Consider the following 22856-nt stretch of genomic DNA (forward strand, 5'->3'; position numbering starts at 1 on the left):
CATTTGTCTTAGTGCTTTCAGAGGAGATGGTATGATTTAAAACTGCCTCAATTTTCCTAAAAATTTATACATTCTTATCTGTATATAAATTTTTATATATATATATATATATAGACTGAGACATGCACACAATCTATAATGCAAATAATGCAGATGTAGCCAAGGGAATCCCTAATGCGAATTTTAATATTTAAAGTGACAAGAGACATTATTGGGAATATTAAGAAACTTCTTTGTTGAAATGATTAAAATGACACTTGAAATAATGACTGAAAACTATAAATAACTCATTTCAAAGTTGTGTGAGCCATACAGGAAAATTAAGTTTGATGCAAGTGGAAGGTGTTAAATCAGCTCCCTAGAAAACAGTTTTCTCCTCAGGAAGTCATGCAGCACAATCAATCGTGGGCTGGGTTTTCCCATCTCCCAAACTCTCCAGATCAGCCTGGTAACATCTCCTTCAGTGATGAATTTAAACGTTTTTTTTTTCAGAGGGGGAGATACTCAAGGAGGAATAGTGAGAGTGAAAGGAAAGCGAGTGTGAGGGAGATGATACCACAACAAAACAAAAACCAGATCCATTCCTGTGTAATACCGACCTGTTCCTTCACGTTGGGTGCAGGGATTTGCTTTCTTCCCTTTCCCTTTTTTGCCTTTTTTCTTTTCAACATGGCTTAATGCAATAAAAATGGTTTATATTTAGGAGAGTAACAAGGGAGCTGAGGCTTAGCTTTGCAAGGTGAGCCAAATTTCATAAGGATTTTAAAGTGTAGAATAAGAAGGTTTGGCTCGCAGGAGAAGTCATTTCCAAGCCAAACTCCTGACAGGAATAAATGTGCAAAGAGGAGAGGGGGACACAGGTTTTGGGGAGGAAAGGGGCTGTGGTGATGGATGCAAACCAGGCAGGAAGGAGCAGAGGATGCAGCGGCTGTGACTCACACTGGGATGGGCAACAACTCACTGAGTGGTGGCCACGTGAAAAATATTTTATAAAACAAAGGGATTAAACCCAAAATCCACGGATTCAACAGGTTTTAAAGCATGGATGAAGGGTGGAATGAGGTGCTTCTCACTCAAGGGGGAGGTCACCAAAATTAAGCTGCGGTTCTCAGGCTGATGAGCTTTGTAGTCGCAGCTATGTTACTCAGAGCTCGTAAAAAAAGAAAAAAAAAAGCAGTTTTAATCTTTTTTAGCAAGCAGACGTTAGTCAAAAAGGGAAAAAGATGCTCACAACTGAGTTATAGGTGGCTCTTATCTTTAGAGAGGCCAGTCAACAGCTCCCAGCTAAATCATAAATAGCAAAATGCTTACATAGCATCCACCACGGAGGTAATTCTCCTCTAATTTACATCGGGTTTACATCACTGGAGCTTTTTCATTTTCACTGGAGCTGCTCGAGATTTACTTGCTTATGAATCAGAGCAGAATCAGGCCCCAAATAGCTGCATATGGCCAAAGATAACATTCTGGCCACAAACCTCATTTTTGTTCTTTCCTCCACCCACAAGCCAATAAAATTACACAAGACCTGGACCTGAGAGGCCCCCAGATCCAGGCCAAAAATAAATACAAAAATACAATAAAATTTTAATGCGGGGGCCTCGTGCAATCTCGGACCAGTGCAATATTTAACTGCATGAACAAAAGATGAAACAGCAGCCAAGAAATACATTTCACCTATAATTCCACAAGAACATAGGAAGAAAGAGCAAGGAAAAGGAGGAAAAATCATTCCATAAAATAATAGCAATACCCAGGAACTTTAAAATACCCATAAAATTACAGCACTAAATTATTAGTGCCCATTTCAGATATTCTTTGAGTTTGTCAGAAACTTTTTGATGAAAGGCTGTCAGGAGATTCAAAACGAGGGGAATAAAGTGAGGCCAAGGAAAAAGAACTATTAAGAATATTAAAAGCAACGTGCCTGATCCACTGGTGCCAGTGCCTGGAAAGCCAAATGAGACACATCCCTGGCAATGTCTTGTCCTGACCCCCCCTGGGAATTGGGAATTTCCTCCAGGAGAATTTGTAGGGAGAGATGTGTGGCCCACACCCCTAAGCCACCCCAATGCAGTGGCTTTGCTGAGTCAAAACCCAAAGGAAAAATAAAAATCTTTTTAGTACCAATCCAGGATTTCAAGTACCAGGAGTATCTTAATCCAGCCTGAACTGCCAAATCAACCCAGCCCAGCTCAACCCAACTGAAAAAACTGGGGAAGCAGCTCAGGAGCAACAGTGCTGTAGGGATGTCTTACTCCCAAAATCTGCACAATTGGTCCTTCAGGCACTCCTGGCTTGCCCAGAGCTGGCTGAAACTCTGAGAACTTAAGAGAAGTAGTGATTCAGTACAAAAAAAGCCTGGGGTTGGTAAGAAAAATGCAGCATCAGGTCTTTTTCTTTCTAATTAAGTCTGTAGGAGTTGCCACCAAACTGGAAGGGTTATTGGCCTTATCGGGGCCAGCCAGTTTCTCCAAAGGAATGAGCAGATCTGCTGTGATTTGCCTCCAGGAAAATTCCCTGTAAAAGTGCAATAGTCAGAGCTTGTAGCATAAATACATGGAACTTAATGTAATGATTTATAATTTATAATTTATAATCGCTGGCTGGACGATCTATTCTGACTCCTCTTCAGATCTTCCCCTTATTTGGCAAAATACCAAAGGTTGTGTTTTGTTTCAGTGGGATTTAAAGCAGAACTTAAAATTCTATTGAGCACTTGTTGATAGAAGCACTTGAAGTACTTCAGTCTGATAATGAGAATATTCAAAAATGTTCATGTTTACCCAAAGCCTTCAAATTGCCAAGTTCACCTTGAAATTATATCAGAGTATATCGAGACTTCTCTTTATATCTATATATCTATGTAATCAGATGGATTAAAAATAATTTTTATAATGAATTATATTTTTTACATTTTAGAGTTGCTGGATGTGCCATGACTTTGGTTTTTCTGTGTGGGTTTTTGGATAGGAAGGACACTGCACTGGGATTCATATTTTATATTAAATTTACCTTTGGCTTGATGGACCTTTCAGAAGCTCAGTTCCTGCAGCTGGATCACAGACCAGACAGCACTGGGAAAGTGCTGGGAGCACTGGGATGAGCTATTGATGCAGCACTGGGTATTGTCATTCTCTGCTGCAGCCTCAGGTGGATTTTTCCCCAGAGTTATTTGGTAATTGATAATCCCTCGGATAGAATCAGAGAAATGAGAAAGCAGTGGGCAGAGGGGCTGTTTTTCTGGATTGGTTTCCCCGTGTTTAGCCTGTATCTATGTATGGAAGCAAATGTGCTGTCGAAAGCAGAGAGGGCTGGAGAGCAGTGAGTGCCAAAGGTGACTTGGTGCACTCCTGAAAAAGATATAGTGCAGCCTGAGCAGTCCCAGACTGTCCCATCAATTCCCTCTAAACCATGACCTGGAGAAATCACCTCCGAGCTGACAGGGGCTTAGGCAATATTTCAGAATCTGGTCAAGATTTTACAACACCAGATCCTGTTTCATTCTCCGGGCTTTCTCTGACCAAAGAATTTTGAACTGGGGCAAACTGTCAAGTATGCAGCGGTTTTGTAAAGCAGACAGCAAGCCAAAGAAAACTCGGCTGAGAACACCACAGTTATTGATAAAGAGCCTGAGCAGCAATAACGAGATGGACAAATGCTGTAAAAAACAGAGGCTGGGGGGCGATGGGGAAGGGGCTTTGTCAGGGCTGATGCTGAGCAGCTTCCCAGCCATGACTGTGGCCAGAAAGTCAAGCCTTGGCTTTAAAAATCTGCTGGTGCTTCGGTGTAAAATCCTAAATCAGCACAGACCCCAGTTTGCTCAGAGACTTTTCCCATGCTGGAGCATTCTCGAGTTTCCTGCCAAGGCCTGTGTTGCAACCTTTGGCATGCAAGTGTTGTAAGGTTGTTTTGGTTTTTATAAAGCCCAGTGATGGTCATGAGCCAGATCTCATCGTGCAGCAATCCTGTGGCACTTCGAGTTTAGTCATTCAGCACAAGTTATGGATTTCTTCCACTGCTTAAATGAAATGCCTCCATTTCTCATAATTATTTCTGACATTTCACCCATTATTCCCCGAGCCTGCTCTAAGGACGTAAATAACTCATTATTCTCTTGTGAAAGCAAGTGTGAGCTGCAGGAATATAAACATCACGACACTGCTGCAGCACAGCCCTCAAAATAGAGATGGTGGGGTGTGCAAGGAGCCAGAGAGAGAAAAAAAATACATATTTGCTACGGTTGGTGTGGCAACTAAAAGAGTTGGGCTGATTTCTCCTCTTCCAGATATCCAGAACTAAACATCAGGAGCAATTAAAAAATTGTGGTCTTTTGTAAATTACTCCCAGAAGAAATCTTGGAAATCTTTCATTTTAGTCCTTTCGGTCCGCTGAAGCATAAAGCCATTATGAATGAACAAAAATACTAGGGAGAAAATTGAAATACAACAGTAATTAACAATATGAATATATCAAACTCCAACCCAAAGGGCAGGATGGGACCATCAGACATTTTAACATTTGAGTGACGGGCAGGTAGGGCACCTTTGATGTCACTTTTCCACCAAGGAGTGACTGAAAGATGGGCAATTCCTTCTGATTGCAGGATGTTCTCATCATTCCAGCCCAAAAACCTTCCATTCAAGGTGCCCAGCTTGTTTACCTTCGAATAATAAGTAATAATTCTCATTTTAGGATCTTCCTTTCTGTTGCCATATGCTAAATGTCAACAAAGGATTATAGGAAAAATCATTGGAAATGTGCAGCTATCACAAATAGAGATTTCCCTCTGGGTTCTCTAATACTTTACAGACAAATGTTAAAGATTTATTGCACATGAACATCAAACATGGTTTTACTACAGTTCTCATTTGGATCAAATTGACACATTTTACATTCATTTTAGCCTAATGAGATTCTTTCACTACACATTATATTCCAAGTGACCTCGTACATGAAATTTGTGGCATGGAACAAACCCACTGATATAACAAAGCCCTTTCCCCACCAACTTTGGGACTTTTTAGAAAAGAAAAGAAAGAGTTTAGCAAGGTCATGAGTCTTGAACATACATTTATTCATCAGTGCTCAAGAAAAAATTAACACAAATACTGGGTAGATTATCACGTTTTACCAAATTTCCACTTTCAGTGTTCACACCTCGGGAGTCTTTTGAACTTTGATTACAATCTGAATATTCAACCTTTTGAGTCCAATCCAAATATTTATATTTACACCTGCAATACCAGAGGGTTTCTGCAGAATTCCTGGAAGAATTTTGCCTCTGGAGATCAGAATCAGGCCCCAAAAAACCCAACCCAATCCCAGCTGCTGGAATCTGAATTCTGAGAGCAAACCATCCTGACACTTTTACACAATGCAAAATTTGCTTTTGCAGGAGATTCAGTGATTAAAAAAAAAAAAACAAACAAAAAACAAAAAAAACTTGTCCTGGAAAATATTTTTTTTTTTGGCTTATCAAAGCAATTAGTGATGGAATGTAAGTTTTTAACACTGTGCTGTAATGTTGTACCAGGGAAAGGTAGCAGATGACCTTGAACGGAGGTGAAAGGAAACCAGAAAATGTTAATTAAAATTATTAGTGCTGTTTGAGGTGCTTATCTTGTTTACTGCTAAGGTGTTGCTCCCTTCTGCATAATTAGGGGTAATTTTACTTACTTTCAAGTCTGTAATTTTAAATATCACAAAGTTTTATCTTCCAACAAGAAGTAATTCATTATTGGTTTGTATGTAACTGCTTGATGTTTTAATCAATATATGCAACTTCCACAAAGTCTGTTAGAATTTGTCAGGAGGTTTTATACATCTTTTATAGTGCAGGATTAGGCATGGTATATGAAGCTGAAATCCCATTTAGTAATGAAATTTAAACATAATTCTGTGTTTATGATGTGAAGATATATTTTGACTTGATCTGTCCTTTTACATTTCCCTTTATCCACGATTATTGGAGGACAATGATATCGGGAAAACAAACCACAGTGAAGTTAAATCCATTTGAACACAAAGAGTTACTGTCAGTTAATCCTAATAGAGACAATACCGATTTTTTAACTAAACTGCTTAAGAAATGAATATGTCTTGCATGCTTTCAATTTGTTTTAAATCCTAATATGCAGAGCTCTTTGCTGTTGTCTAATATTTGAATAAAATATTTAATCTTGTACTTTAAATTAATGATATTAAAGGTCTAAATGTTTGAAAAATGTTGTTGTCAGAACAATGTAATCTTTTCTCTCCAGACTTTCTCCATATAATTGTGGTGCCCTTATCCTAATATACTTGTAACCTTCCTCTGCATTGTCCTGCCTTGAATGTTCTCTTCCAGGACTTTCTTTATTTAGACAATTCTACACTTTATTATTTTCTTTTTTTTTAATATTAAGAAGTGGGGCAGGAAAGTTCTTCTCCTCACCAGGACATGAGGCAGGAAGAAATATTCCCCAAATATTTCATGAGTAAAGGTCTGGACATCAGTGTGTGGGGCAGGGGCGAGGTGGGGGCTCGTTTTTAATTTTGCTGCTGTGATAAAAATATCGCTGCTCTTTTATCTTCAGCAGAGCAATTAAAGGCTTGCAGGGTACTTGAAACCCCAGTAATTTTTAACCACTGGCAGAGTAGGTAGGAAGAAGCCTACCATTGCCATGAGGCTTTAATTAAACCATAAAAAAATGGGAAAATGTCTTCGGGAGTACATATTAAAATAGGCAAGGAGCTTCAATTCATTTTCTTAAATTTACTGAATATTGAATCGGTTGAAAGTTTGCTGGCTTAATATCATAACAACTTAATACAGGTATTTTATAAGAGAATATCCCCTTATTTTGTTGTGTTTCCTCCAAATAACTCAACAAGGGCCCTGCTAAGGGGTTATGCTGAGGTGGTACAATTAGGTCACAAATTAATTAAACAAATCAGAGGCAGCATGTGCTCTGTGGAGCACAGGAGGGTGGCTGGGCAGGTGTGTGGGACTTGTCACTGCTGGAGGCCACAGCCAGCCTGGTGGCCTCCTGGCCTGCCTGGGGCAAGGAGCCTTGATGGCAACGGGATTCATCCTGGAGAAAGGGCTACAAAGGGGAGTTTCACTAAAGGAAAAAATTAGGAACAAATCAGGAACAAATCAGGAAGGAATTGTTCCCTGTAGGGTGGGCAGGCCCTGGCACAGGGTGCCCAGAGAAGCTGTGGTGCCCCTGGATCCCTGGCAGTGCCCAAGGCCAGGTTGGATCGACCTGTGGAAGGTGTCCCATGGCAGGGGAAGGACTCCAGGGCCTTTCAGGTCCTTCCCAACAAGACAATTCCATGAAGCAAATCTCAATTCTGGTGCTGGGGTTCCCATCCACTCTTGAGGATGGGAAGAGCTTCATGGCATTTGGACTCTGCTTGACCACACAGAAGGAATGCAGCCTGTTGTAATTAACTCAAGCATGGATCAATCACTGCCAACAGGGCAGCAGCAGCTGCTTAGAGCAGCCCAGAACCTTCCTGTGCTCCAGGGTGTCCCAGCATTGGCACACACATGGATCCTGGGCCAAGGAGAGAACTCTGCCATTGCTGGGGCTCTGCAGCGCTCTGGGAGGATTAGGAGCACCATGCTGACTCCTGGAAATCCTCAATTCCACCTCTGTGAGGATGTTCCCCTTCACTCCAAGTGCAGATTTTCTCCCCAGAGCCTTAGCAGGAGGAGATGGAGTGACTGAGCTCCTCCAGAGAGAGGAGAGCCACTGCTCTGCTCTCCCTGCACTGCTGGAAGGATGCCCTGCCAGGAGCTGGCATCTCTTGGCTCCTCTCTGGCACTGTTCTTTCACTGGTGTCAGCCCAGGAGCAGCAGCGACACTGGGGGGAAAAAGGGAATTAATTCAGCTTGGAGAAACAATAGGAGAGGAAGGCAGTAAGGCAAAGAGGCACATGAAGGATCTCAAGAGCAGAAGACAGCGATATTTCCAGGGATTTATGTGGCACTAAAAGGGATGTATTATGGCAAGTAGATGAAAGGACATATTATACTGCCATATTTGATGCATGGCCACATAATCACACTAAACTGAATTTTGAATAAGAATGGAAGAAGATTCCTGTAGTCAATTGGAACTACAGGGAGAATTTAAATAGTGGACCTAATAATCTGAGGGGTTTTCCTTCGTGGCATGAAGTGAACATCAGAACAGCTGAGAACAGCCATGGAAAATTTCAGGACACAGCTTCTCAAAATTTCTGCTTTTTTTGTGCTTTTAATGGTGGATCAGGTGACGGCCAAATGTCACCTGCACTCCACGGTGTGGCTGTCCCAGCACTGGGCACTGCTGACTCAGCAAAAGGTGACACTCAGCTCCTGCAGGACACTGCTCTGCCTTTGACGAACCCCCCAGACCAATGCTGACTGAGTCCAGATGTTCTCTTTGCTTCCAGATGGATTTCCCCAAGGACAAAATCTCCAAGGACAAAATCTCCAAGGACAGTGCCAAACTTCATGAGCTTTACCTTCCTTCTCCCCAAATCCATGTCAAACCACGATCTTGGCACGATTAACATCTCCCAGTCTGGATTCCCTCGCAAGGCTCCTGTGCCAGAGCAGAGCTTGAACAGAAACTGCTCCAAGTTTCTGTTTGTAAGGAAGCTCAAATCCTGGGGAATTTGGGGGTTGTTTGCTCCAAACATTTCAAACAGTTCCAGTGACATCTAGTGGGGAGCAAACCCCTGTGAACGGCTCCAGCCTCACGGAAAAATCCCATTATCCTTTATTTTCTTTTAACCCACTGGGCAATAGTTTCCTACTGAAAAAAAACCCCTCAGCTGTGGTTTGTGTGCCATACACCATGATTGAAAAATAGTTTCATAGTCCACTGAGAATTTCTCCTTTCTGGAAACATTTCATCTATTAAGGACCATTTGGAATTTTCTCTGGGACGTTACACTATATCTAAAATAAACTCATGGAAGAAGGTCACGAAGCCTTCGGAAAAGAAACAACAACAACCACCACGAACTCTTAGAAATTTAAATTACTCATAGAACAACAATAAAAATCTCAGTCCAACTGCTGCAGCCCTATTAAACAGAAATGTAACTAAATATAGTTAAAGTGATGTAAAATGAGCTTGGAAGCAAAACCAGGTCATCTTTCCCTCCCTCCCATCTCCCATTTTCCACTGCGCTGTCTCCCTGTGCATCTTCTGCACGTGTTTTGTGCTGAGCGTGTTTCTGGGAGGGGAGGTTGCAAATATCAATCAATCACTGCCAAATTTCCCTTCTCAGGGTGAGTAAAAGCTGCTTCAGAAGCACTCCTTGATTCCATAATATCCTTTTCCCCCTTCTCTCTGAGGCACTGTGTGGTGCCAACTGTGTTATCCTGATTTGAGAAGCAGCTCAAGCTTTAGGGTCACTGAATGAAGCAGATTTTCCAGTGGAAGATGTCCCTGTCCCTGGCAAGGGGTTGGTCCTTAGGACACTTTCCAACCCAATCCATTCCATGATTCTCACGGCATAAATTCGAGTGACAAATAAATTATTAATCTCAGAGCGGTGGCAATTCAGACCTAAGATCTCCTAGTTTTGAAAGCAGAAATAATGTAGAAAAGCAAGGAATGTTTTCACTAAAAAGGAAAAATTTCACCATTAAATTTAGGAGTGGATGTACACATATCCACAGCCTTTTTGTTTCCTGAGTTGGGATCATTGGACAGAGGATTTCCTAAACATTTCCAACAGCAGTACCAGAGGAAAAATGCAACATTACCTGAGGGTGATGGTGTGGGTGCTGTTATACTGACCAAAGGAATCCCAGAAAATCCAGAAGCATCAAAGCTTTGAAAAACCACAAAACAATATTGAAGCTTCTCCAGCCAATATAGCCTCGGTGGGTTTGCAAAATCTGCCTGAAAATTTCACAAGAACTCAGTTTCCCTTGAATTTCCAGCCCTTCCTTTGATCCTGACTGCAGCCTGGACCTACACTCACAAATACATATGAAAAAAAAGAAAGAGAAACATCATTTAGCCTGGTTGTTTTTAAAAGTTTCGGTTTTATTTTGCAATAAATTTTGGATGCAGGCTCTGAGAATCCTGTTGCTGGGACAAGGGCAGCTGTGTTTCAGCAAAGAGCCTGCCATGAGTCACCCGTTTGCTTTCTCTCTCCTTTCTGTTTGCCTTAATCTGAAAAAGAAAATAATAATCCAGACTGAGAAATATAAGCTTTGCTCCTGGTGGATGGGAAAGGCTGGGAAGTTCTGTTCCCAGGTCTTGCAGAGGAGTTGGGGTTTGAGCAGGAAAGCTCAGTTATTCATCTCAGCCCACCCAAAACTGGGTCTGACTGGACAGGAGAGCCTCAAAGCACTCACTGGTGCACAGAAATCTGACTGATGATGTGAAACCTCTTCCTCATTTTCAGATTACAAATGCAGCTAAAATTCATTTGACCAGTTTTCCAAACTTTCTCTTTTCCTCTGCAGATTATTGTTGCAGTTACCATAGAGATTTTGGGCTCCCACCAGAATTGGAGAAGGATTTGCTCTGGAGATCCTCTCCCAACCAAATTGTCTATGGACAACTTTGAAAAATTCTGGGCTAACTAATCCCTGCTTCATCACAGTGCATTAATTAAAAATTAATTCATGCTTGTAAATCACTCACAGTTACGTAGAGAGAAGCAAAAATATTTACGATGATCCATTTTTAGTTACTTGAAAGTTCTTGGAAAATGCATTTTGTCATTCTCCCTTCCAGAAGCACTGAATTGTTTTTATTTAATTTGTGGTTTTGTCAAAAAAAGTTTTTTTTTTTTTAAAGGGGGAAAAAAATCTCTTTATAGCATTAATTTGGTTTGGTCTAAAAATCCTAGGAAAATGCATTTATTTTAGCAAAGCCACTTTTTGGACTCTGTTGTGCACTCAGAGGCCTTGAGGTCAGAGGGTAAATTTGTCTGAGCTGCTGCCTATTTCCATGGGCTGAATCTGACATGATTAGAAGCGTTTGGCCACTACTGGAAGAGATTGGAGAGAAAGGAAGGTCAGGTGGGTGTCTTGGGAGAAAATCAGAGAGAATTACTATAAAATATGTGCAGCTAAGTGAGAAAATCAGCATCTGCTGGCTGTTTGTTTTCTTTCGGGTTTTTTTTTTTTTCTGAATTGCAAGAAATGTTATGAACATGAATTTGGTTTGGACACAATCCTGGAGGGAGAAAGGGATGAGGATGAAGGTGGGAGCTTTGGGAATGTGAGTAGGAGGCGAATATCGACAACAGAAGCAGGAACAGCAATGCTATTTTCCGTGATGACTTCAATCCTGTGGAAGATAAATTAGGTAGAGAGAGAAACAAGCCACTTCTCCAGGTTTCCATCAGCCCCACTTAGAAAAGCCTTCCATGAAAATGTTCTCCACTTTCCCAGTGGGAGCAGGAGAACCAGGAACCCCTGCAGACATCCACAATGGCAGCACAGGTTTCCCCCACTTGTGTTTTTTGGGGCAGCATCACCCAGGCTGGGGGTCACTGTTTCCCTCTCATTTGGGAGATGGGGAGGTGGGAGGTGATTTTGGGAGATGTTGCTCTACCTGAAGCCATCAAAACTTGGCCCTTCTCTGACCAACACAATTCCAAAACCTCCTTCCTCTGGATGTTCCTGCTCAGTGTTTGTCTGTCACAGCAGCGAATTCTGCCTGCCCAGGTCCTCCTGAGCTCTGGTTGACCACACACCTCTCTCACTTCCTGACCATTCTCTCTTCCAGGGTGGTTTGTTATAACCAGTCTGGAATTGGGAATTTATCAAAGCGCTGAAATGTTGGGAAAGTGGAGAGAACACTCCAATAACTCATGGCTGTCACACCACCAGAACAGGAGGCCTGGAGAAGTTTACACCTGCTTTGGAGAGACCCCATTTCTGACCTGTTGATGTTTAATAGCGATGAATATGAACTTAATTTTAAGAAAGGTATGGGGTTTGATGTTGTCTTTGGCATTTATCACATCTATTGTCCTTCTGGGGATGCTGTGAAGTTCCTGTGTGAGGCTGAGCACCATCCAGCCTGGCTGGCTCCAGGATCTGATAAACAAAGCTGAGAGGGAGATGCTGCAGTGCCATCCAGCCCTTCCCACATCTTCCCAGCTGCACCCAGCCCTGCTTTTGCTGCTCCTCAAGCGAGAAACTCCAGTTTCTCTTCTTGCAGTAATTCCCATGACCAGAGCTGGGATTTATCCCTCAGTGCCAGCAAAGAGGAAACAATTCCAGTTTGTTGCTGCTGCTAAAAGTCCATCATTCAGGAACCTTCTACAGCTCCTCACTGGGTGCTCAGATGGGCACATTTCCAGTGGTGGCAGAGGGGCTTCTCCTCTCCCAAAAATCCTTCTCAGGGCTTGGACCAGCATCATCCTCCAGGCTGGGCTGCCACAGGAGTCTGTGCCTGTGCTCAGCTGAATTAACTGAGTCAGGCAGGCTGTGCTCGGGCAAAAATGATGTCAAAGAGGTAAAACAAAGAGTATTGTGTTTGGCCTATCTTGCAAAAAATTATGCGCCGAGGAAGAATAGCGCGGAAGTGCAGTAAGTACAAAACACACACTGAAGTGTCTCGTCGCTTCCCTGAGACAAAGGCAGACAAAATTAATCAGCAGTGATTTGTTGTGCCAGAAAACGCACAGTCCTGACAATCTGTGGCAGATTATTGCCAAGGAAATAGTTCCTCAATATCCCAGGCACACTCCTGACCTGTATATTATGAAGTTATTTCTGCTTTATGATTTGTAACCTGTAAAATGCCTGTGATCTTAATAAATGAAAGCTTGTTGCCTCCTGAAATCCACTGTATTTCATCTTTGGCTTGCCTCCTTTGGCAGTGTTGTTATTTAGGCTGAGTTAGCATTAGTATTCTCTCTGAGCATATACACTTCCCTGAATCCGATATCATCACTGCCAGCGAGCACCCTTAGGACACGGTGACACCATCCATATGACATATGATCATGGGTGGAAGCATAGCTGGAGGCTTTATGGAAAACACTGAGGATTTCCCAACCTGTACATATTTTTTATTTTATTTTTTTTTGTCATTTCCCCACGAGGAAAGAGCGCGGAGTTGTTTAATTGTGTAATCGAGCCTACGACCCGTGGTTAGTTCTTGTAACTTAATAGTAAAGCTGTAGGAAGCAAACTATACAGGGCTGTCTTATTGACAGTGTTCCTATAGTACAATTCAAATTGCCTGAGGTGCAGCCTGGCACGGCTTCTGGAAATAAAGATATTTTCCTCTGTCATTTACAGAAAGTTTTCTCACTGTTTACAGGAGTTTCAGGCGGCAGGAGAATCAGGGTGCTGCTGTGACAAGTGTCCATCCATCCTGGAGCCACCCGTGATCAGACACACGGGAAAATATTCAATATTCATGGAAAACACGAGTGTGAATCCCCTCAGTGAATCCCCTCAGCTCTTCCCAGCGCGTTGGCTGAAAACAGCACAAAAGGCTGCAAGTTATCCCTGCTCTTATCAATTAAATGACACCAAAAGAAAATTAAAAGATACCAAAAGTAATCTAGAAACCTCACTGGGGCAAGCCTGACATTGACCCTTCACACCACCCAAATTATTGCATCCACTTTCTTCAGCCGCTAAAATATCTTTCATTGTGTTTTAAATCAAAATAAAGGTGTATTTGTATTATTAGGGAGAATTTCCAGCGTTAATGCCTGAGCACGGGGGTTGTGTTGATGGGAGTTTTTTGGGGGGAGAGGAGTGCAGAGGGCAGCCTTTGCCCCAAAATTCCTAAACAACTCCAGGTCTGAAAAATCCAGACATCTTCTGAGGGCGTTTTACGAGTGCATATGGAGAAACTGCCGAAAATATAACTGTTAGTGAATAAAATGGAAATTAGTGCTGTTGTGTTCACCTGTAAGTTTTTCTTTAAAGCCAGTGATTGCATTTGAAACCTGCAATTCTCGACAAAAAGAGAAAAGTTCAGTGCTGATTGCTGGATATTTGGACCTCCCAGTGCAAACATTAACTGGCTGAGAGGCACTCTGGAATGTAATGAAGGAAACAATACTGGGAATGGAGCCAAACGCAGAAACACTGGCGCCTGCAACCTAGGGATTTGCCTCCTAGTAATAGGAGCTGAACAAGGCCCAGCACTTCTGTTAGGCTGGAAATGACATACTGTGATCCTTGACTTAGCCAAAGGGATTTTAAATGGAGGAAAGAGCTGGCAAGACAAAATCTCCTGCACTTTTCACAGTGTTTTCTAAAACAAGCAAAGGAAATCAGGAGAAAAGACTGTAGTCTATTACATTTGATCCAGTTAAGTCAAGAGTGGAAGCTTTTTAACTGCTGTTATTATTTTTTATACTTTCTCATCATGTCACACCACCCAGAAAGCACAGACATAAAGCAGAAACTTGAAACTGCTTTCATTCAAGAAGAAGGGCACCCCAACATTGCGTTATTGACAGGAGGGCTGCAAAAACTGACAGCTGCAGAAATTGTACAGTTGAAGTTCAATTCCCAGGAGCAGGAACAATATACTGATGGTATTAATTCCGTTTGGAATTGTTAAAATAAGAAAAGGTTATGGGCTGAGGAAGGGACCTGGTATTTTTTTTTTTTTTCTTGTTCTTTTTTGCTTGTAACAAAGGCGAACCTTCCTTCTTCCCTGGTGTCCTTGGACTGTCATCTCCAACCTTTTGAAACTGTATCTGATTATCCATGTGGCAATTAATCATAATTAAGCAGGCTTGAGATTTGGAAAGGTACAAAGAAGGTGGCTATAGATCTGGCTTTTGTCCTGAGTAACCTCTTTTTTTTTTTTTTCCCCTCTTTTTTTGGCTGCTGAATCTTGTGTTTGGAGCCATGAGAGGGAGGACTGGAAAACTGAGAAGGGAAAAAAAAAAAAGAGAGAGGCAGAAAAAACCAGCATGTGTGTGTGTTTTAACATCACAGCCCTGAGCATCCTGGTTGCTCTTTCTTTCTCTTTTTGGACATCACAGTTCCTAGAAATTAAGTTCCAGCAAACTTGGAAGCAGTCCGTTTCCAAGAGGAAGCTAGGTAACAAATTACCTTTCTAATGCCAAGTGATTTGGATCCATTCTTACAAACCAGATTTTTTCAATTTATTACAGGAAAACATTCAATCATTATACGCTGGCACTCTGTCTGGGGCACATGGAATACCATTCTACCCACTCCGCCCACATCCAGTTTTTAAAGGCTTAGAAAGCCCAGAATGTCTTCTTATTAAATGTTTTATATATTTATAATTAAAATACTGGGCTGGCATTAGAATCATTTTAACAGATGTAACCTGACACAGGCTTTCTCTGCCCAGGGTCAGGCTGGGAAACAATGGCTTCTTTAACTCCTGCGTTCTGCTCAGGTTTCTGTTTGCACATGGGTCCAATTTGTCCCATTTATGATTAGGTTTAAGTAAGTTGATGTGCTATTTATTTAGGAGAATTGCCATTTCAGACTATTACCATATTCCCTACAATATACATTACAGTGTGGTCTATGCCTGCACTGTCCATTATTAGGTTATTATAGTCCCCAATATGGTCCCAATTCACCAAAACAACAACAACTGACTTGATTCAGGCATTAAGTGATTTACTGCAGCTCTTTAGGTTGGAATTAATGTACACACTGCTCGCAAAAGCCAACACCCCCCTGCTTGCCCCCAACCCCGAAGGCTTACAAGGGCCATGTGCTGGCATGTGAAAGAGACTTAAATGTCTGTGTAATTGATTTAAACATCGAGAATCAGCATTGGACAGGGAAAACCAACCGGGCCAGCTTGTGGAACACCAGATCAAGGTGCTGCTGGAGGGTGAGAGAATTGGGTTTACCTGGGGGAGCTGCTGGGAAGACCTCCCGAGCCAACCCATCCCACGGAGCAGAGAGCAGGAGTTTATCTCTGTTCCCAATAAAACACGCTCTCCTCCTCTTGGACACGGCACCGAGGCGGAGTGGGGTAATTTATAATGCCTGGCCTCAAACATATGGCCGGGTCTGTGCACTCCCCCTTCCCGCCACAGCCCCTGCCCTGCCTCGGAGGTTTATTTCATCCAAAGCCCTTTTCAGCAGCTCCGCAGCTCCCCCAGCTGTGGAGATCCAGCCCCGTGCCCTGCCAAATCCCAAATTGTAAATTCCAATTTGCCATCGTCCCGAGTGCCCTATTGGCCAATGCCTCCAGCTCGGGGGATGTTCCTGCACCACCAGCTCCCAAATCCATGCCCTCTCAGTCCCAGTGAGTGGCTATTTTCCCTGTTCAGGGGTAAAACACGGGATCAACAGCTGGAATTCACATGATAATAAATTAATAACGACAACTCCGGCTCATTCCAAAAGCTACAGTAAAGCAGAGGTTGAGCAGAAAACAGTTCCATCACCTCCACCAGCTCTCCTTGGCACACATCCTGCTCCTTTCACTGGCACTGAAGTCACTGGTCACTCTTCCTTCACCTGGGCAGCAGCCTGGAGGTTCCCAATCTCCCCTCGGAAGGCTTCATCCCATTGCACAGCCCCATGCAATGAAGTGGGGATGATGCTCTTGCACCAATGCTGGGTTTGCCATTCCGTGATGGACATTGATTCCCATGGAGTGCACTGTCCAGGTGACAATCCCTGGATTTTGGAGATAGCAGGGTGACCACGAGTGTGGTTGGTGATGCCATGGCCCTGAGGAGCAGGTGACCCTGAGGACCCTGTGGTGGGACAGCAGCAGGGGATGCTGCAGTGCCCTGGAAGAAGCAACACATAAAGAAGCATAAAAAACCTGGAAAACAAGGATGGTTTTCCAGCTCTGTACACACTCAGCTCAACAGGGATCAGGGAGACCAGGAAGCATGGTGAATTCCTGCAACAGGAGAAGAAGAAGTGGGAATACAGCTTGACCTGGGTGTGGAGGAGCTAACAGTGCTCATCAGAATGACCAAGTCATTCCCTTCCAGGCCAGGGCTGAGGCTGAGCAAGGAGCTGAAATCCAAGCTGAAACCTGAGCTGGTTGCTTGCACAGCTCAGAGGAGAGGCAACAAGGAGCCCTAAGATGTGACACCACCATGGGCAAGGAAATCCTGAAGATTTGGGACTCTGCCTGCCCTCTCCACAGGCATCCAGCACACCCTGGCAGCTCCTGTACTACACAACTACCACCTTGGAGCTTCCGAGTCACCCAGTTAGTAAATCACAGATACACCAGGTTCAATTTACACTTACGTGTCGCGTGATCTGTCCTGAGAGTAACCTCTTAATAAATTAAACGGAGCCCCAAAAGAGGTTAGAAAATGAAGTTAAATGCTTCACCATCTGGGACTCAGGCAGGGCTAGATTCAATATTTGGAGTGATGGAAAGGTAAAAAGCAATTGTTGTCGTGTATTTACCACTTTTTTTTCTTTTTCCACAGAGATAACAAGATGATAGAATAACTTCACTTTTTTATTTTTTCCTTTCCTTTTTTTTTTTTGGGTGAAAGAACTTTAAGCTGAGCCTTACTCAGACATCTCCAGGAAAACAACATCACTAAATACCTTTAAAACTACAAGCCTGGAGTCTGTGAGTTTTTCTGCCTTTTGGAGGTGAGGCAGATTTCACAATTTGGGATTCCTGTCTGTCTCCTGCAGCATCCACTGCGCTGAGCTCCCACTTGCCTGCAGCCACATTGGTTTAGGATCCTTTCCAGGTCGTTTGGAAGTCAGGCTTGGAGCCTGCTCCAGTCACAGAGCCACATAATGTAGAGCTATGAGAACTTGGGAAAACCTGCTTGGCAAAACTGCCATTATTTCCCTTTGGTTCTAAAAGACAAAAAGAAAAAAAAATCCGTAAATTGACCAAGTTTGTGCGTTTGATTAAACCCACGAGGGAATTTTAAACAGAAGAGGGAAAAATCCGAGCAGCAAGGAAAAACATGATTTTTGGCTTTTTTTTTTTAATGATGCTGTGGACTTTTCCCTGCAATGCCCACCCTGGGCAGCCGCTGGCACGGGCAGCATCTGCAGATGGATGGGGAGCGGGCAGAGCCCTGCAGAGCTGGCAGAGCTGGCTCTGTGCTGGGAATGGCACATTCCTGCTGCTGGGGAAAGCGAGCAGCACCAGCACCACCCCTGCTCCCAGTGCCGAGCTGGTCGCTGTCCCCAAGCTGTTCCCGAGGTGGCAGCAGGGATGCTGCGGCTTCATCCTCCTGGTAAATCGGAGCTCGTTAATTCGGCTGGGGTGGCAGTCGGGATTTGTCGGGAGGGATGCTGAGCACAGTTCTGGCTCTCCAGCACAAGGGGATCCCATCCGGGCAGAGGGTGAAGGGTGCTGAGCCCCCCAGGCAGTCACCCCACTGCTCAGACACTCAAACTGCTCCTGCTCAACAGTTTTTAAAGGATTTTTATACACATATTGTGTGTTAGGTCAGAGATTGGGAAATGTTCTTCCCCCAGAGAAAGAAGGGCACTGAACAGGCTCCCCAGGGCTGTGGTCGTGACACCAACCCTGCCAGAGCTCAGGGAATGTTGGGACAATGCTTTTAGGGACGTGGTGGGATTCCTGGAGTGGTTCTGTGCAGAGCCAGGAGCTGGGCTGGGTGATCCCTGTGGGTCACTTCAGGCTCAGGACATTCTGTGATAACCTTGTGTGGATGGTGATCACACCTGAGCTGGAGTCTGGATTTCCCTCAGATTCCAGCCTGTACTTTGAGCAATCTGGGAAGGTGTTTCCCCAAATCTGGAGTCACTGAAGGGCTGCAGAAGCATCCTGAGGTTACCTGGCAGCAGCTGTGAGGATGTGCTTTGTGCCACAGCAACAGATCAGCAGCTGCCCATGTCTTCAGTGTGTTCTGGGCTTGTGATTTCAGATTCTGTTGAGTGAATTCACAGCATCATGGTCTGGAGGCTGCAGCAGAGAAATAAGAAATATGGTTAATCTTGCCAGCAAAAGGGTTTTCCTGAACATTTTGCTGGTGTCCAAGTGCAGGTTGTTTGGGTTTGTGGGTGGAATTCAGCAGCTGTTGCACTTCAGCTCCTTAACCGGAGGGAGGGAGAAACCCCTTTTGTTCCCCATCTCCCCTTTGTGGGGGAACTGCAGGCGAGGAGGAAATGAGAAATCGGTCTGTAATCCTGAAAATCCTTTTCACTTTGAACATCCAGACTGCCTCTCCTCTGCAGCTACCACCCTCTCTGACCATCGACTGTGCTGTGCTGCTTGTGTCCCTTCGGAGGAAGTAAAAGGATATGTTTTGGTTTTCCTCCTTTTACCCTGAAATATTCTTAATAGTTTAGCTTGGTGGACTAAATATCCAGAATAAATCAGCCTCTGGGGGATTTTATATCATTGTGTATAATCTGTAGTTTTGCATATACCTGCTGGTGTGAGCTGTATGGTTGAAATTTCATCTCACAAATCAGTTTTAAAGACTATCAATACTGGAATTTTAGGTTTTACTAATTTTAAGGGTTTTGCTAATTTTAAGATTTAGATTTAGGCTTAGTCTGTGAACTTTTTGAGTGTAGACAAGCTGAGAGCTGGAAATGGCCACAACAAAGCACTATTTAAAAGTCAGTTGTAGCAAAGACCAAAGATATTTCACAGAAAAGTCACGAAAAAGGTTTTGGAACACATTGCCCAGGGAAGCTGTGGATGTCCCATCCTTGGAAACGTAAAAGAGCAGCTGGATGGGGCTTGGAGCAACCTGGGCTGGTGGAAGGTGTCCCTGCCATGGGGTGGAATGAGATGAGCCTTAAGATCCTTTCCAACCCAAACCAGCCTGTGATTCCATAATTCAATGAAACCTTATCCTGCCATCTGGAGCCAGACCAAGAGGTGGAACAGCTCCAGGTTTGTGGAGGTGATCAGAAACACCCAGCTACTCCCAGCACACAGCAGCAGGATGGAGCTGGAAACAACCTGGGATGGAGCATCTCTGGAACATGAGAAATTTGGCTCAGGATCCAGCTCTGCCTGGAGCTGGGAAGATGGGCAGTGCCAATGGGGATGGCAGCCCAGGCATTCCCAGGGGGAGGCAACTGAGCCTCCTCTTCCAAGCTCTGTTCGTTGCTAAACCACAGCACCTCTCTCCTCTGGCATTTTTAAAATTTGCTTCATGTTTATTCTGGCCTTGAGTGGCTTAAGCCTCACTCCAGGCACAAAACCAAGTGGCTTCCCTCTTGTTCTGTACTTACCTGGCCTGGGATACAGCAAACTGAGTCCTCAAGGAAAATACACCACAACTTGAATTGGCTCACTCAATACTAAAAAAAAAAAACCACGAAAGACCCCCTTCCCACACAGCCAAATTTTACAGCCCAGGAGCAAAAGTTCCCTTCATCACCTCTAGGGATGTGGAGGGATTTTATTTATTATAGCAGACCATCCATTAACTGTCAGGATAAAGGGGAATGGATCGATTCAGCTAGAGGAACCTGGGGGTATAAAACCACAGGTAAGTCCTGCTGGTGCTTCTCAAAATACCTGGAACTGCAGAGAACCACTGAACAATTCCAAGGAATCATTTCCCAAGGCGACCACTCACGGATCTTTTGGACACATTCAGAAAATAATTCACTTAACAGCACTGTTCCAGGGGCTTCCTTGGAACCAAGGCCAGCCTTTCTTTTGGTTTCAGGTAGCTCTCGATCAGGACCTCCAGCACAGCCCTTGGATCTGTGTGACTCCAGGTTTCCTCACACAACCCCACCTCACCCAGGCTCAGCCAAGCTCACTTTGGGAGCTCCTTGGTTTTGGTGAAACATGAATTTCCTCCTGGCTCTGCTCTGCGCATTTGGATTTCGTGCAACCCAACCCTTCCCTCCCCGACCTGGGAGGAATCTGCAAGAAGAAAGAGGATGTCAGGAAGGGAAACTCTCGTGTGCTGAGGGTTGGCTTTCCACGGCAGGCGCGGGGCTGGGAGCTGCCCGCTGCTCCTGCGAGCTTCCCCGAGCAAATGTCAGCTCCCTGCTCCATCAGGCCTTTACCTTTATAGCTTCAAGGAAATGACAGCTCCGAGCTGTTGCTTTGCAGGAGGGAATAGTGCAGGTCACATCCTCGGCTAATGCGAAATGGCATAATGAAATGCTGATTGATACCCGCCAGTAGCCTGGCTGGCTTGTTAGCTACGCAAATGCAGGTAAAAATCCTTGTTAATCTCAGATTTCAAAGCCTCAGTGGCCCTTGATTCGTGGAGGGAAGGAGCATCCACAGCGTGCAGCTACAGGTGGCCTCTGTCCTTCAACAGCGAGGCTTTGAAGAGATTTAAATACTGACGGCAAGTGCCAACGCCATCCTGACAAATTAAAGTGAAACGAGGGAGGTTGTGCTGGGAAAACCAAAGGAAGGATATCCCAGCCATGCCTGGCTGTGTGGCTGTGCAAGCCTCGAGCTGGGGTTTATACATTTCCAGATTTTCTGAAGTTGGCTGAGTTTCTTTAAAAGTGATTTTTGCAGCCTGCCCATCTCCAGCCAGGATGTGTGCACAGCTCCCCAGTGCCAGGGAAAACACTGCTGCTGCAGGAGTGACCCCCTTTGAAGCCTATTCAAATTCCCATTTAAACAGGAATCTGGGAGTTTCTTTGGAGAATAAACACCAGCTTGGAAGGAGAACCAGCGTTGCTCCATCACCAACCATTTTGCCTCGGTGTTCGCTTTTCCGTGGGAAATCTCAGCGTTCTGTGGTCAAACTCATTATTTGCTTTGTACAAGACTGGGGTGTTTCAAGCCAGGGAATGAGCTCTGCTCCTCGTTCAAGTCATCAAAGGGCCGAGTATTCCTACTGATATTTAATACATTTCATCTCCATCTTTTAATGCATACATTGAAGTGTACTGTGTCTTTAAAGAAAACCTCAGCTTTGCCTGTTAATTTAGCTCCCTCCACACAGTCTCATTTACTGTTATCTATTTTCATTCTCACTGGGGATTAGGTAAGCAACTCGCAGTATTTCCAGCTGTCCTTTTAGCATCACTATTTGAAAACTGTGTAGACCACAAAGAACATAATTACAAAAACAAATTGCTGGTACAACCGCTCTGCTAATAAGTAGGGACCTGTTGTAAGTTCTGAAACTTAGAAAGACCATTTCATACTTCTGTTTTCATTAAACTGTGGTTGCCGAGAGCAGATATAATTGCGTTTCTTTTCTTTTTAAAGGCTCTGGGTTACCTGGAGTAATTTGTACATTACTTTTTTTTTCCTCTGGAAGTCCAAATCAGTCCTCTCAGTGGAAAACATTACATAGGAGGGGTCATTCCACAAGTGGTTTGCATTAGTGCAAGAATTGCACTCGTGTACTAAGATGTTTAAGCACCTACAAAGTTGTCGCCAACCATCTGCACTGCTGGTAGCACTAAATCAGCCAGGCCCGTATGCAAAGCCAGTGTAATTTATCTGTCAGGCAGTATTTCATTTAAAACATATCCCTGTAAAAAATGAAATACTTAGAGGCACCCACTTTCCTCTTTGGATCTGACGTTTTCCATTACTGCGCAGGCAAAATTGTCTTTTTAATGGAGCAAGGAAATCTTTGTGCACCAGGGCTGTGGCATTAGGAAAGGAGATTCGGTTTGCATTATGTTAATGGGCAATTATCAGGGCAGGAGAATGAGGGATGCTGCAGGAGTGAGTTTGGGGCTGCTGCCTCTGCTCTGCTCAGGGCTGGGATGATGCTGGACCAGGGGGGATTTGCTCCTGCGACTCCATGTGATCCAAATCCAAACACAGAGAAGCCAAGGTGTTGTTTCACAGCGCTGCAGAGAAAGCCAGGTGAGCTTCAGGAAGCTTGAGTTTAATCTTTGACTCAGATTTGTGTGAGGAACCTTTCTAAGTCTGGAAATACCCAGGACTGTGTTTTACCATTCCCCAGGATCTGTGGGACTTACTCCATATAGAATCCAA

This window comes from Lichenostomus cassidix, chromosome 6 (assembly GCF_008360975.1).
Source record: "Lichenostomus cassidix isolate B80296 chromosome 6, HeHo_3.0, whole genome shotgun sequence".
NCBI lineage: Eukaryota > Metazoa > Chordata > Aves > Passeriformes > Meliphagidae > Lichenostomus > Lichenostomus cassidix.